Raw genomic sequence first — 16,774 nt, forward strand, 5'->3', positions numbered from 1 at the left:
GTCAATTCTGGTACTTTGAGGAGGTAAACTTTTGAGTCTCTGAGGGAACCTTGGCCTTGTCAATAGTCTTTCTTAACAAGTTCATCGTGATCTGTGCCAGAAGTGTTTCTGAAAACCTGGTGACCTGGTAGTGAATCAGAGTATAGATTACCATCTATCCTCATATTCTGTTTTTATACCTTATAATTTTACATGTTATTTCAACCTCAGAAAGACTCAGAATTGTTTAAGGTTCTATGTGCTTACCTTTATTCTCTTCCCCTCAGCTTTTTTGTGATCTACTAGAAGGACCTTCAGATCAAAAGGAATTCTGTATTTGATGTAATTATTAACAATATCAATGGCTATCAAACTGAATTTTCTTCAATTTGGGCAGAAACTTGCTTAACCTATTTACTTAAAGTGTTACCCAGGGCACCTAGGGAAGCACAATGATAAAATCAGAATAGTGATTACCTTTGTGGGGAAAGGAGTGGTATATTTGGGGTGGGTGGGATCTGACAGATCTTTGGGGTGCTGACGGTATTTTATTTTGTTATCTGGATGGTGGTTACATGGTATTCATGTGATAAATTCTTGAGTTGTGTTTGTTGTGCAATTTTCAGTATGTGTGTTATATTTTACAAGTCAAAACATCAAAAAAGTTGGAGTGATTATTTTGCCCACACTTATACTCAGCACCTAGAAGGAAGAAAGGCCAGCCATATATCATGGCAGTTTTCCTCTTAGTTAAAAAGTCCTTGATTATTCTGCACTATCTCTCTTTGGCAGTAATGGATCTGTGCCACTTAGATATCTGTCCAAAAGCTGACTTGCTAACCAGTGCTTGTAATCCCAGCTATGAGGCTGGCTGAGTCATGAAGATTATGAGTTTGAGGCCCATCTGGACAACATGGCAAGACCCCATCTCAAAAACTAAACAAAAAATTAATTTGGCATTCAGCTGTAGTACCTTCAGATCCACCTTATGTTTTAAGTAGATGCTGCATTCTTTCTGTGCAACCCCTAGCTGGACTGAGTGTGGTTGGCTTCCTAGGGCCTAGCCATTTCTGTTCAGTGAAAGAGCTGGTCATAGTTACTATTGCCCATAGTCCCAGCTGTTCAGGGGGATTGCTTGAGACCAGCCTAGGCAAAATAACATAACCCCATCTGAAAAAAAAACAAACAAGATGAGATCTCTATATGGTGCCTCCTCTGATGGGCAGTCTTCACATCAGAGCTCTTCTTTGGATTGATCAAGATTTTGTCAATTTTGAATTGCCTTTCAGAGTGCTCTCTGCCCAATCTTACTTCCTTCCTTTGATCTTTCAAGGAGTTATTCTTCCAACAAATCTCATAGTCCTAACTTAGTCTCAATATCTCCTTCCTGGAGGATGGAAGTGGCACACTACCGGACCGAGGACAGCATGATCAGCGGTGATTTGGTTTGCAGGTCTCCTTGATACTACATACTAACCAGCTTGTGGATGTCAGCAAAAGAACTAGTTAGAAGGAATTCCTGTATTTAAAAAGTCCTAGATTCCCTTGATAATCTGTCCTTTCATTTTGCTAGACACCAAGAAACAAACCTACCTATTTCTTAGTACCCTGTTTTCTCACTGAAGAAACAGAAAAGATTCCATGTATTCTTACCATCTGAATTGGCAAAGAAGACAGTCTCACAAGTGCACAGTATAGCCTTGCTTCTTTAATGGTATTGTGAGCTTTCAGTAGTATGGTGGAGGTTATGATGTTAAATGTTGTAAATGAAATGACCTTGAAGTTATGCACATCCCAGTGGACTTGCCACTCCTGTCCCTATTTTAACCAAAGATACTTTGAGCCCAATATCTAGAAATCTTGACTAACTTCCCTTAAGACTCAGAAACTTGTTTATAGAATGCTCCCAACATTAGTCTAGGATGTCAGATATTCAAAACACATTTTCAATATTACCCAGGGAAAATTTATTCTTATCTGCCCACAATCAGAACAGTCTTTTGAAAGGGATTATTTAAATATTTAATGTATGTAGATATCTAAATTTGGACATGTTCTGTATAATATATACAGAATATCCAGGTATTTGTTAAATGGTTAAAAGTATCTTTGAAAACACAGGCTTGTACATATCAGCAAAACAATATTAATACAGACTCTCTGTCTGTATTAGGACCCAGGTTTTGCTATTGTGTTCACTTTAGTGAGATTCTATCTACAGAGGGTTTCTTTAATTTGGGACCCAACTATATTGTGCAAAGCACTAAGGATAAATGTCTCCATCCAAATACATGTGGACAAAAGATTCTTTAGATTCATTATGCTGTGTTTTCCTCACAGGAACTGTGGTTCTATAATATCCTCTGTTATGTCTGAATAGATTCAACTTGTTGGAATGAGAATTACCTGATGCTTAGTGAACTAGAATACTAGAGGGAAATGGCTCCTTGGGGAGATGATTACCACTTAATGGATCTCATTGTCTAGTAAATAAGAGCCTGCATAGGAAGAAAGCTGGAGCTCACACATAGGAACTCTTGCAAGATTTTTCTACTGCACGAACTCAAATATTCTTCTATTTCCTGTTTTCTTTCATCCATCTGGGAAACAATGCCCCCTCCCCCAGATTTTTTTTGTAAAGCACAAATCTTATTTTATTTTATTTTATTTTTTTGGCTTGGCAATTGGCAGTTCTTTCGCCAGCCACTAAGCCAAGTAGGTAACCTTCGGGGTTAAACTGCTGCGTTAATTCCCCATCAGAATTGTGCTTTCTTGTTGTTTCAGCTGATAATTGTTGGAAGAACTTGCAGTAAATCAGCCAAGGTCAAAAAGTCACTCTGACTCATTCTTTTAGGCAACCTAGAATAACATTGGCTCATTAAAATATTAAATTGAACATGCTCAAACGTGTTTATATCCACCATCTTTACAACCCTGAACTGAGCATGCCAAGAAGCATTCATATCCACCATCTTAACCTTTTTGAACATGTGGTCTTATGACCTTGACCTGAGCATTCTTAGAAACGCATCCACCCTCCTTCCTTCTTAATCTATGACCTTAAATTTACTATGCTCAGAAATATACACCTTAAATGGTGCATGCCCAGGACTGTGACTGCTTCTAATATATATATATATATATATATATATATATATATATATATATATATATATATATATATATATATATATAGGTTCCTAAGTAAAATCCCTATGCTTCTGTTCCTCAGTGAGAGCGTTGCTTTGGAAATAAACCCAATGCTGTCCTTACATGCTGCAAGTAACAAATCTTTCTCCACTCTTTTATCTCCTGGTTGTGCTTTTTGACTTTGCAATCAGCAAAATGCAAACCCTTGAATTCAGTTACACTTTGACTATAGGATAAACTCCAATCCTTTCAGTATACTCATGAGGGTGACTTTCAGCTGGAGGATTTGTATTCCTGTTACCAGAATTCTTGGGCAAAAGTTCCAGTCTGATGGTTCCAATACACCAGGCTTATCCACTTCTCCAACTTGCCAATCAGAGTGGTGAAGGGCATAAAAGGAGCTTTAATCAGTGTGTCCTTGCTAAGAAAAACAGATGTAGGTGAAGAGTGACCAAAAAGATCTCTCTTCAAGGAACTGACAGAAACTTTGAGGTTTTATAGAAAAGGGGATCAAAGGCAAAGGGTTGGTGGCTTTTATGGCTGTAGAGGGAGAAGGGTTTGTGTAACTAGAAGAATAGGTCATGCCATGGTCTGGTTGGTCATTATCTCAAGACTGGTTCTCTAAAGCTCTGGGAAAATCATCATTACTTGAGGGAGGATTCAGTTCCCATTGTGAGTTGATCATTTTTGCTTAGGGGGGCAGCCTCAGTTTCATCATAGGGTAATTGTTTCCACTTAGAATAATAGGATGATCTATTCTGCAAGTCTCCCTGTCCTATGAGGTAGTTTTAGTCCCTTGTCATAAAGGTGTTTATCAACCAGGCCTCTTGTTCCTGTAATCAAAGGTAACTACAAAAGAAAGTGATTCAGAGGGAAAAACAAAGGGAAATAGATTCAGAGAGGGACAAAATAGAGTTAATTAGGTCAGTGGATGACCTCTCCCCCCTTCACTTCCACTGGTATATGAAGTAGACTGGGGAATTTGTATTCCCAAGTATACATGAAAATTTTACAAAGTGGGATACAGGCATGGATGGTTTAGGAAACACTTTATAAATCCTAACTTGCCATACTTATTTTCTGTGTGAAAAGGCATTTGGGGTCAAGGCCTCAAGCTAAATTCGCCCACATACCCCTTTTATTTCATAATCTCCTTTATCCTGCTTTACAAAAGAAAGTCACCTCTCACTCAATCAAAATCCTGTGCTATACCTCCTGGGTAACAAATAGACAATTCCAAATGTTGGTATCAAAAGCCTTCCTTAAGGCAAAAATAACCTTTCTCCTTCTCATTGAGATGTACTTTTCCAATAAATAATTACTCTTTAGGTTTGATAATTATCAACTTTTGTAATACAGTCCATTTTGATCAAATGTATAATACTAGGAAAAATGTCTTTGGATGGAAATATAATTAACACATAAGCCCTAAGGTCACAGGTAATTTTAAAGTTTCAATTTATATTCTCATTTCATGGAGATATGTTAGGATAATCACTGGAAATTTACAACATAAAATGTATCTCAATAGGATAAAATTATGTAAGGGAAGTAATTTGGAAATATAAGTTCAAGGAGAAAAAGGAATAATTTAATATTTCTGACAGTTAAGAGAAGAGCTTGTTCATGTATTTTTTAAATTGAAGATTGTGGTTCAAATGACTTTGATATTTATAGTCCTTTGAATATATTTAAAAGAATGATGTGACAGTTTTAATTTAAAATAACAATATTTACAATATGCTGGAAATGATATCCTTTGCAAATATTTAAACTTCTGATGAAAAGGTTTAGATGTCAACTTAAAAGTACCTGAGGAGATGCATGTTTTTAAAGAAACTTTTTATTTTGAAATACTTTCAGATTTACAGAAATGTCACAAAGATAGTATAATTTCTTTGCCCTTCATACTGTCAAAACTAAAAATTTAGCATTAACAGAAATAACCAACTCTATACTTTATTCATATTTTCTTAGTTTTTCTTTTTTTTAAAAGTTTTTCTCTTTCATTTGTAGCCTAGTGTATTTTTCCCTGTTCCAGGATCCCATCAAGGTTTCCATATTACATTTAGTTGTTATGTTTCCTTAGATTCCTCTGGTCTGTGACAATTTCTTAGTCTTCTCTTATTTCTCATGACATTGATAGTTTCAAAGGGTTATTGGTCAACTATTTTATAGAATGCCCTTCAATTTTGTTTTGTCTGATGTTGTCCTCATGATCAGACTGGGATTATGGGTGTTGGTGAAGAAAATCACAGAAATGAGGCACCATTTTCTCCATATTGTATCAGTGAGTCTATACAACAAACATAACTGTTTTTCTGTGATGTTAACCTTAATTACCTGGCCATGGTAGTGCCAAGTGCCTCCATCATAAAGTGAATGTTTCCATGTCTATACTTATATGAATTAGAAGAAAATCACAACTCATGCTAAAGGGAGAGGGGATTTAGTTACTTACTGGAGAGGGGGGAATATCTACACATGCTCTTCTATAGGGAAGATTTGTCCCTTCTCTTCCATATATTTACTTATTAAATCATTTATTTACATAAGATGGACTCATATTGAGTGAACATATATATGTACAATGGTCAGATCATATATAAAAATATAATTCTTACCTACAACCTGCTGCCACTAGCCCAGGGAGCCAACCCATAATCTTCAACACCTAGCCTAGAAAGTCAGCCTATTTTCTATAAGTCATACTTGCAGAAAGTCAGGTTGCTGTATCTAATAACAACTCAGGAAGCCAAATAACAACTGCTGTTAACAATTAGTCCAAATTGGCCAGAACTTAATTTATAACTTCCTTAATTTTTGTTCCCCTTCCAAGTAGAACCAAACAGAGAAATCCAAATATTCATCAATAACTTAGGATACCCCATTCTAGTTAGCTTGTTGGTAGTTTTCCCATGCCAGCAGTGTCTAATGAGGACACACTTGAAACCACCCTATTTTTTGTTAACCATACAGCTTTCCCTCTCTTCTGCCTGCCTTTTGAGTCTCTGCCAAAACACAAGCATTGGTGGCTATAGCAATCACTGAATAAATAGTTTTTGCTCATTCTCATTTGGGTGCTCTTTATTTATTTCCACAACAATTACTTTATACTTAGATTATAATCTATGTGTGTATGTGTACCTGTGTAGATGTATGTAGAAATGTGTGAGTGTATATAGACATTTTAAAACTTATTTTATTGGTCACATTGTTCTGGTATTGGCTATTGGAACTTTCTTCTTTCCTTCTATTTCCTTTTCCCCTTCCTTCCTTCCTACCTTTGACTGAACCCAGAGGTTATCCATCACTAAACACCACACAGCCCTTTTTATTTTTTAATTTTGAGATAAGGTCTAAGTTGCTGAGGGTCTCATTAAGTTGCTAAGGCTGACTTCAAACTTGTGTTCCTCTGCCAGGTAGCTAGGATTATATGTGTGTACACAGTTGTCTATTACACATTCCTTCAATTTTGCTTCTGTTTACCTTTGACATGACTCCATAGTTGTGTCTTTGAGCACTTACTTAATTTCTGGCACTACAAAATGTTCCAAGTTCATCCTTTCTATTTTCTGTCACAGTCTTAGAATCAGTCATTTCTCTAAGGAGTTTTAGTTCTTTTGTTAAAGAGAGTTATATAGAAATCTGACCCAGGTATGCTTTGTTGCTACTAGGGATACTATTTCTAGGCCATTTCAATATAAAGAGCTAGTCAGTAAATAAACATATACATATACACTTACATAACTATTCTTTAAGTATCTATTTATATGTATATTCAGATAAACATGAATTCATATTTATGGTGTACAAATCTAATTCATAGGTTTAGAGTAGTAATAACTATTTCCCTCTTAGTTTGTGATTTCTTTCTCTGACAGAAGCATAACCCCATAGTCTACCCTTTATGTACTTATATGTTTAATCATAATATATACTTAAAATGTTCAAACTTATTCCATACCACTTTGAAACAAATTTAACAATTAGAGTATACTGTTTATATACAGTTCTGTCTTTTACATTTTTAAATTAAAACATAATTTTTCCAAGTTATTTGAGTCAGCTACTTCTCCCTTCACTGAGGTTATGTATAAATTTATTATACAGTTAGATTAATTTGTCATAGTCTGTATCCAATCTTGAGGTCCCTTGACATTCTAGTTCATTTTTTTAAATTTTACATACTCCAAAATTCACTTTTCATGAACAGTTCTTTGGATTTGACAAATGCACTTAGCCATGTATCCACCACCGTAGGACTATACAGAATGACTTCATCACACTAAAATTTCTCCTGTGCATCTCCTTTATAACCAATGACTCCCCTTTCCATTTAATACTGATAACCTGGACAAGCTGATCTGCTTTTCATTCATATAGTTTTGCCTTATCCAGAATGTCATATAAAAGTAATTTCTTAGAATACATATTCTTTTTGGGTCTGGCTTCTCTCTATTAGCAAAATGAATTTATGATTTATCCATATTGTTGTGTGAGTCAGGAGTATTTTGTTAAATGGGTGGGAGAAGCTGAAACTATAGCCTTGCTCATGAATAATATCTCTGAATAATGTCTCATTATATAGATACACCACCATTTGTTTATCCTTTCACCTATTGAAGGACATTTGATTGCTTGCAGTCTTTTGACAGTATGAAAAACTGTTAAAATATTGGAATTTACTTTTTGTATGATATGTTTTCAGTTCATTTAGAAAAATACTTAGGATTATGATTGCTGAGTCCCATGGTAAATTAGTAAGTTTAAACATACTGAAAAACATCTTCCAATGTGACTGTACCACTTAACATTTCCAACAGCAATGAATGAGAGTTCATATTGCTCTGCATTCTTGGGAATATTTTTAATCATCAGTATTTGGGATACCCATGAATGCACACATGTACATATATACATATACATACAATCACCCCTCCATTTCCACAGATTCAACTAAACATGGTTCAAAATATTTGGCAAAATTACATTTGTTCTGGACATGTACAGAATTTTTTTTGGTCAATATTGCTAAGCAATACAATTTAATAAACATAGTATTTATGCTGTAGTAGGTATTATAAGTAAGCTCAAAATGATTCAAAATATATGGGAGGATATACATGGGTTCTATGCAAACACTATACCATTTTACATAAAGGACTTGAGCATCCTCAGATTTTGGTATCTATGGGGCAACCTGGAACCAATTCCCCATGGGTACCAAAGGATGACTGGGTCAGAGAGGGGCAGAGGGGAAGAAAGGAAGGAGAAGGATAATGATTTATTATAAACAACTGACTTATGTAGTTATAAGGGCTGATCAGGAAGGGAAGATCACCAGCATAATTAAACTCCATGGGCAAGAGCTGAAGATGTTGCCCAGAAGTAGAATTTCTTCCTTCTTCTCTTCCCCTCCCTCCCTTCCTTTTATTCTTGTTTTTCTTTTCTTGTTCTCCCAACCATTGTGTAACCTAACACTTAAGACCTCCCAACTGAGTAAGTCAGGCTCACACTGATAGATTGTCCTGGATAATTTCCCTTTAAAATCAACTGATTAAGGACTTTATTTTTATCTATAAAGTCCTTTCTCAGCAATACCTGAATTGATTGGATGACTGGGGACTTTGGCCAAGGAAAGTTGACACATCAAAAAAGTCACCACAATGTCTAAGTACTTCATTTTTAAAAAAAATATATTATACATGGTATTATGATTTTAATTCATTTTTAGGGTACTAGGGATTGAAACCAGGGTCTCATACATGCTAAGTAAGCACTTTACCACTGAACCGGAACCCCAGCCCTTTGCATTTTTTATTTTTGAGACAGGGTCTAAGTTGCCCAGGCTGGCCTTGATCTTGTTATCTTCCTATCTCAGTCTCCTGAGAAGCTGGGATTTCAGGCATCTGTCATTGCACCCAGCTTAATTCCATTTTTTTCCACATTTTTATTGGTATATTGTAGTTGCACATATTGATGGAATTTGTTATGTATTCATACATGCACATAATATAACAATATAATTTGGCCAATATCACTCCCCAGCACTTCCCCCTCCCTCCCTGCCTTCAATCTCTTGGTCTCTTTCCTCTATTGACCTCACTTTGATTTTTAAGGAGATCCACTCTGCCTTTTCTTTTCCTTTCAATCTCCAGCTTCTGCATATGAGAGAAAACAAATGACCCTTGGCATTCTGAGTTTGACTTATTTTGTTTAACATGATGGTCTCTAATTCCATCCATTTTCCTGCAATTGCTGTATTTTTATTTTTCTTTATGGCTGAATAAACTTCCATTGTGTATATATACCACATTTTCTTTTTCCATTCATCATTGGTGGACACCTATGGATAACTTGTTCCATAGTTTGGATATTGTGAATTGTACTGCTATAAACATGGGTATGCATGTATCACTGTAGTAAGATGACTTTAATTCTGCAGGATAAATTCTGAGGATTTTTAAAACTGGGTTATTGTACATAGGCCTTTTATTCTGCAACCTTGCTAGATGAATAGGTCCTCCTACTCAATAGTAGGTTTTATTTTGTAGATTCTTTATAATTTGCCATATTGACAATTATTTTGTCTCAAATACAATTTTATTTCTTCCTTTCCAATCTGCATGCCTTTTCTCTCACTATAAAGTGTGAAAAAACTATTAGTGTTTTCTCTAGACATCCTTTACTGGATTAAGAAAGTACCCTTGTTTTTCTGGTTTTCCAAGATTATTATTATGAATTGATGTTGTATTTTGTCAAATATGGTTTTTCTCATCTATTGATATAATCAAAGGGCATTTAAAATTCATTATTTTTGTTTTGGATTGCTGAGGATGGAATCCAGGGCCTTGTGTATACTAGGCAAGTGTTCTACCACTGAACTACATCCCCAACCCTATAGGACTTATTAATTTAGCCTGTTAATATGGTGAATTACATCAATTGATTTTTAAATGCTGACCAGCTGTCCATTTGTGTTATGAACCCCAGTTTATCATTATCAATTTTATATATTAAGTTTGATTTTTCAATATTTTGAATATTAATATAATATTTTGGGTATTTTTGCATCTAAGTTCCAGGAGATATTGGTGTATAATCTTCTTTTCTTGAAATGTCATTGTTTAACTCAGGTTTTAGAATAATGTTGGCTAATTTAATTAATAGAATTGTAAACACTAACTTAAAAATGCTTTAAGACATGCATGTTATTATTAGGAACTATTTTAGTAGACATGTGAAGAAAAGGTTTTGTGAGACCATTGTCACAAAATCCTCTACAATGTAACTTGGACTTTCTTACCAGTCTGGCAATAGCATCTTTTGCCAATGCCAGCATGTATGTTCTTTGGATCCCTTTACCATTTCTGGGTACAACTCTTCCAGCTTTAATGTGTTTTGTCTCCAAAATCTTGTACCCCCAACCCTGCTTCAGAGAACTGTTAGGCTTAAGTAGAGCTGTGTGTCTTGTAGAAACAGAAAAGTAATGATTGGGACTTCACATTTTCCTGGCTGATCATTGGCCAGTGGACAAATGTATACAAAAGTATGAAAGTTTGGGTGTTTGCTTTCACATCCTTAGGGATGTATTTCAGGATTCCCATGTGGACAAGACTGAAACTCCTTGTGTGGGGCATCTACTGAAATCAGTCCTTTGCATGCTTTATTTTCTCCTTGTGCTTTATTCTTTTGCCTAGAAACATTTAATAAGTTAACTGTGCCCAAGTTCTCCTCATAGAATTTGCTTCTGGATAACCCAACCTAGGATACTTATCAGTCCTGTCTTCTACTTCATTCCCTACCCCCTATTACACAGATATCCCATATTTCCCTCCAATTCCCCATCACTCTGTGTTTTTATATTAGAATAATTTAACACCTTGTTTTGTTTCAATTTTGAATTTTCTCTTTTTTATTCTCTGCATGGTGTTAACAAATAACCTAGGCCATTTCAAACAACAACTCTTTTTGAGAAACCCTCCAAGATATTCTGTGCAGCCATTGAGCCTCCTCCTCTTGGCTCACACATATATCTCTTTTGCTAGACTGGGAACTTCTCAATTGCAGAAGACAAATTTTCTTTATTTGGTTTCCCTAATTCTATATTTGTATGCAACAAGTGCCTGAATAAATATTTATGGAAGCTGTGCATGGTGGTTCATGCCTATAATCCCCAACAGCTAGGGAGGCTGAGACAGGAAGATTACAAGTTCAAAGTCAGCATCAGCATCTTAGTCAGGCCCTAAGTAACTTAGTGAGACCTTTCTCAAAATAAAAAATAAAAATGGCCACAGCCACTGGGCTGTGGCTCAGTGGTTAAGTGCCTCTGGGTTCAACCCCAGTATCAAATTAATAAATAAATATCCCTGGTACCAAATCAATCAACCAATCAATCAATATTTGTAGAATATTTAAATAAATAAACTAATGCAAGGCCAATAAAAAAAAAGATCCTTTCCATATGCATATAGCTCTGGAAAGTCTTTTACATGTTATTTTATTTTCAAGTCATTTAGTGACTCCACAGCCTGAAATCACTACCAATTGACAGACAAGCAGAGACCTTGAGAGGTGACATGATTCATTCAGCATTCCTTAGAAAGTAAGCAGTGAGATCACTATATGAAACCAGATCTTCAAACTTTACAAGAGGTCTCTTAAGTTTAACTTCTAAACAATCTTAATCATATTGTACAGCATGAAATTAATGATGTACACTAAAATACTAGGAAAGCAATGCTAACTGATCTTTATCTGTGAGAAAACATGGACTTTTCCTTCAGTGATTTCCAACAGTGAAAAAGCTAAATGAAGTTAATTCAAACTTTTTTTTCACATTTTTAAGACATTCTGAATTCTGAATTCATGAACAAGAAAGGTTGGGGAACAGATTTTTAAAATATCACATTCTATGTTTCTAAGGAGCATTTTTGAGTATTCACCTTGCAGATACACATATTCTATGACATGGTTCAAAGGCGATTCAAATTGCTTCAATTAAAGGTATTTATTACATGAAGCACTTCACTGGGTACTGGTACTGTGTTATATAATATATAAAATGTGGTTTCGAAATATTCTTAAGCAACAGTTTATTATTTCTGAATGCACACATTGCCCTTTATCTGTATGAGTCTGCCCAAATATCTAGAATCTTCCTATTAATTAATATATTTACAAGGTGACATCACTTCACTTGGACATCTTTGTTATTCAAAAAGATTTTAAATAGAACTTAACAGCTGTATTCTGACTGAGCTGATGAAACAAGGCATTTGTGGAATGTTTTCTTTTCAACCTTGCCCACTGTACATATTCTTTTAAAATTGATTAGATATCCTGACTGTCTTTAACTATCTTAACATTTGTCTGTATAAAACAAATTTAGTAGAGAAAGATGCTACCATCTTTTTAACTATAGTGAAAGGAACCCAAGCTGTTTAGATGACAGGGACATAAAAATATACCACTTCCCCCTGCAAGCAGTCTGTCTTAATTATAGGATTAAATGATCTGGATTAAGATATCTGAAATTCAATGCAGGGTTGATATTCAAATTATGGGCAGAGCAGCAAAGGTATGTAGTCTCATTTAGGATGATACTGTGACAGGAATGATAGTGCATTTGCATAAAACCTTATTTGTGGACCATTTATAAATAAGGATATTGCACATCTGTATGACGGTTTTAGGCAAGTAGGTTTTAGAGAGCCCAGGGTTCTTATTTTTTCAATGCAGTCATCCAGGCCTTAGGAATAGACATCTATGTTTGTCAGAGTGGAGGATGAAACAGTCAGGTTTCTGCTGAAGCTATTTTACCCTGTATGTTGGGGAAGAGGAAATGAGATCCCTTCCCTCCCATGAGTGCATATTGGGAGTCTTCCTCAGTAATTTTCTGCCTATAGAAGGCTAAAAATTTACATTCAAACTTTGTATCATAAGCATTTAACTTATTCCTAGTCACTGAGATTATCATGATAGGTTGGGAAGCAGATTACTAAAACAGTAGTCACCTCCTATCCATGGGAGATACTTCCAAGACCCTCAGTAGATGTCCGAACACTATATAGTTAGACTACCATGGATAAAAACTATTTTTTTAAATTTATGTCTCTTGGTCAGGCATGGTGGTGTACCCCTGTAATCCCAGTGGCTTGGAAGACTGAGTCAGGGGGATCCCAAGTTCAAATCCAGCCTCACCAATTTTGTGGGGCCCTAAGCAACTCAGCAAGACCTTGTCTCAAAGTAAAAAAAAAAATAAAAGGACTGGGGATGTGGCTTAGTGGTTAAGAAACTCCAAAACAAATAAACAAAAAAGTTATGTCTCTTCTGAACATGTATAGACATTTTTATTGTTATCATTCCCTAAATAGTACAATATTTACAACAACTATGTAGCATTTGCATTTTATTAGTATTATTAGTAATCTAGAAAAGACTTAAAGTATATGGGAGGATACATGTAAATTCTTTGCAAATACTGTACCAATTTATATAAGGAATTTAAGTATTCTTGGAGTTTGGTGTGTGTGGGAGGTCCTGGAACCATCCTCATAGATAGAAAGAATTGGCTGTATGGAATGTGTTTTTCCTATACATATATGCCTATTATAAAGTTTAATTGATTGGGGCTAGGGATGTGCCTCAGTGTTAGAGTACTTACCTAGCATGTGTGAGTCCCTGGATTCAATCCCCAGCAGCATGCCACACACACACACACACACACACACACACACACACACACACACACACATATACAATAACTAATCATAAAATACGAGTATAATAATTTATTGTAGTAAAAGTTATGTAGTTTCTTTTGAAAGAGTCAAGAGAAATTTTAACATGTTTGGACCCCAGTTGGTTGTGAGTAGCTAAAACTACAGAAAGCAAAACCTTTGGAAAGGGGAGAGTACAGTTCTGTTTATGCTCACATAAAGCAATGGTCTAGAAGGCTTATTTCACATAACTTTTGCAAACACACAAACAAGGCTTCTTTTATGGCAAACCTACCCTTCCTGAGTTCACAAAGTCCTGTTTCTAGGGTAAATGATCCTTATGCTTAGGGGCCTAAAAATAGGAGACAGTGTCTTAGAAGAGGTAAGGAGCAAAATTTTATTTCTACATTAGAGCCCCTCTTTTGTGAGTGAAGGCATATCAGTTCAAATCTATGGCATCTTCCTCCTCTGTTCCTTTTCCTGGTGGTGCTACAGAAAAATACTAGCAGCCATGCCAAAAAATGCCATTTTCTGAGGTCTACCCAGTGGTTGACTCGCCTATCTCCCTCCTTGCTTAGCAAGTCATTGGAAATGATAAACCTGCCTCAAATGTCTGATGATATGGGCATGACTATATAAGGGTTAAAGAGAGAAAGTATTTTGAAGGATACCAACTTATTTTATAGGCACTATAAAACTAAATGCCAAGAAACTGTTCACGATGCCTGGTTAGGACATACAGATATCTTGTTCCCTCTTTGCCATCAGATGTCTCATTCCCTTCTTTGGGTGTACTTTGAAAGCCAGTTTTCTGACTCTGGTTGAAATTGTGACTGTGACAGAAAAGGCAGCACAGGGAGAAATGATATTGGCTGAGCAGTACTTTCTTTGTTTACCTGAATTTAATGGGGAATCTTTACTCTTTTATTTCCTGTTTGAAAATCTATTACACCTTCTAGTGTTCTAGCAAGTGTAGATGGAATTGTGACATTGGATTTCAGAAAATCCATAAAAGGAGAAATTAGTCTCCATGGTATAGATGGAAGAAATTTTAGAGAATCTAATTTCTCATCACACAGGCAAGGATGGAGGGGAAACCTGTTACTTTCATCAGGGAGCCCTCAGGCCTGCTCACATGATCTCAGTGAATATTACAGTGTGCTTTTAATAGGTGGGGTTTATTATCTGCATAGCATAGATAAAGGAAACTGAGGTTCAAGTAGATTACTTCTACTTCTTCTTCAAGGATTTTTAACTGTGTCATTCCAAATGGAAATGGGCCACTTCAACAAGGGCCAATAACGGCATCACAAGATCTTCTGTTCCTCATTTAGTTGTCAAAATATTGGTCCATTCTGCCCAAGTTCCATTATCAAAATGGCTGCATGAAACAGGGTGACTGAGAATCAAGAGTAAAACTGAAACTGAAACAGGAATAAAACTGTAACAGGAATCCCTGGCTTGCCATCTGTAAGCACCTGCTTTGATGATACTTGTTTCAGAAGAAAGCAGAAAAAACAATGGATAGAGAAGAGCTGAGGATCATAAGAAGTTAATATAATTTATGGTGTAGGAGTATGACTGGCATAGTCACTTGGATCCCCAGTTTTTTCAGAGATAAAAGGGGAAAAATCTGACCCAAATATAGCATACAGAGGAAAATGCCCAGTATGAATGACTAGTAAATTGAATAGATTTTGTGAATGAGCAGGGAAACATTTGAGACAACTGGTAGTGAGGGGCATAATGGGTTTTTTAAATTAAAGTTACCTTTCCTGAGCATTCCTAAGTAGTGGACATCTGATATCCCTTCCCAATATGATTACTATATGCAAACTACATATATGCAGTTTGTTAACAGCACGAAGTGAACAATCTTTCCTAAAGGAATAGGGAATGGGACTGAATTCTCTGCCTCTACCTAGAGGTAGCACCATATTCCAATTTGCATCAAGCCTTAAGTTCCATTTTCTTTTGGGTAACAGCACCACCTTATTTTTTCTTTGGAAAATGCTTCCTCCAGCCCCCAAAACCATCATCAGAGATGAGACTGGATGGATTTTCAGTTATGATGCCTCAACTCCCCCTATCCTAGAGATACTCTTATCGGCCAAGCTGGATGAATTGGGTTCTCCTGGAATCAACAACCTGAACACAATGATAGCGACACAAGAATGGAAGGTGTCCAGATCTAAGTCATTATGAAGTTTGAGTTGGGCATGGGTTCTGGTTGCTGAGTTCCTCAGAGATCTCTGGTAACTTGTGCTTCACAGGGCCTGAAACTTCACCAATTCCTTTGACCATCTTCAGTAAAAGAAGCCTGGTTTTAGAAGAAAACTATAACTCAATGAAAGTTTCTTATCCAGTTGTTTCCACAAAGGAGAATGGAATCAGAGCTTTTTGAGTTTTATCCATCAAACCCAATATTCATTCAACAAATAGAGTTTTCTCTTCTTCAAAAGTCTCTAATTATTTTTTACTTTTTAGAATAGTTAAATCAGTTTGCTTTTAAAACCAATGTACATCTTTAATAGAATGTTTCTTACTTTCTCAGATGTCATTAAATGTGTAATATTATAATCAACGGTGTCTGCGGGACCCAATCAGAAAGTTCCAATAGCTGGTATTCTTTATATTGAAACTGAAGGTCATCCTTGGAACTTCCCATCAAGACAATAAACATCTAAGGAGATAGAGATTGATGAAGATCAGGCCTTAGGAAGAATCTGTGTCTGTCTGTTTGTACTTTTGTGTTTTAGCAATTTCCCTGTCTTCAGCAAGTACCTGTATGCATTTTTCTGTATTAGTCCATATATATATGTATGTATATTTATATGTATATATATATATATATGTATATTTAAAATGAGTCAATCTTTTTTATTCTCAAGTCTCTAAAAATAATTACTTGGAGGTGGAAT

This window comes from Sciurus vulgaris, assembly GCF_902686455.1.
Source record: "Sciurus vulgaris genome assembly, chromosome: X".
NCBI lineage: Eukaryota > Metazoa > Chordata > Mammalia > Rodentia > Sciuridae > Sciurus > Sciurus vulgaris.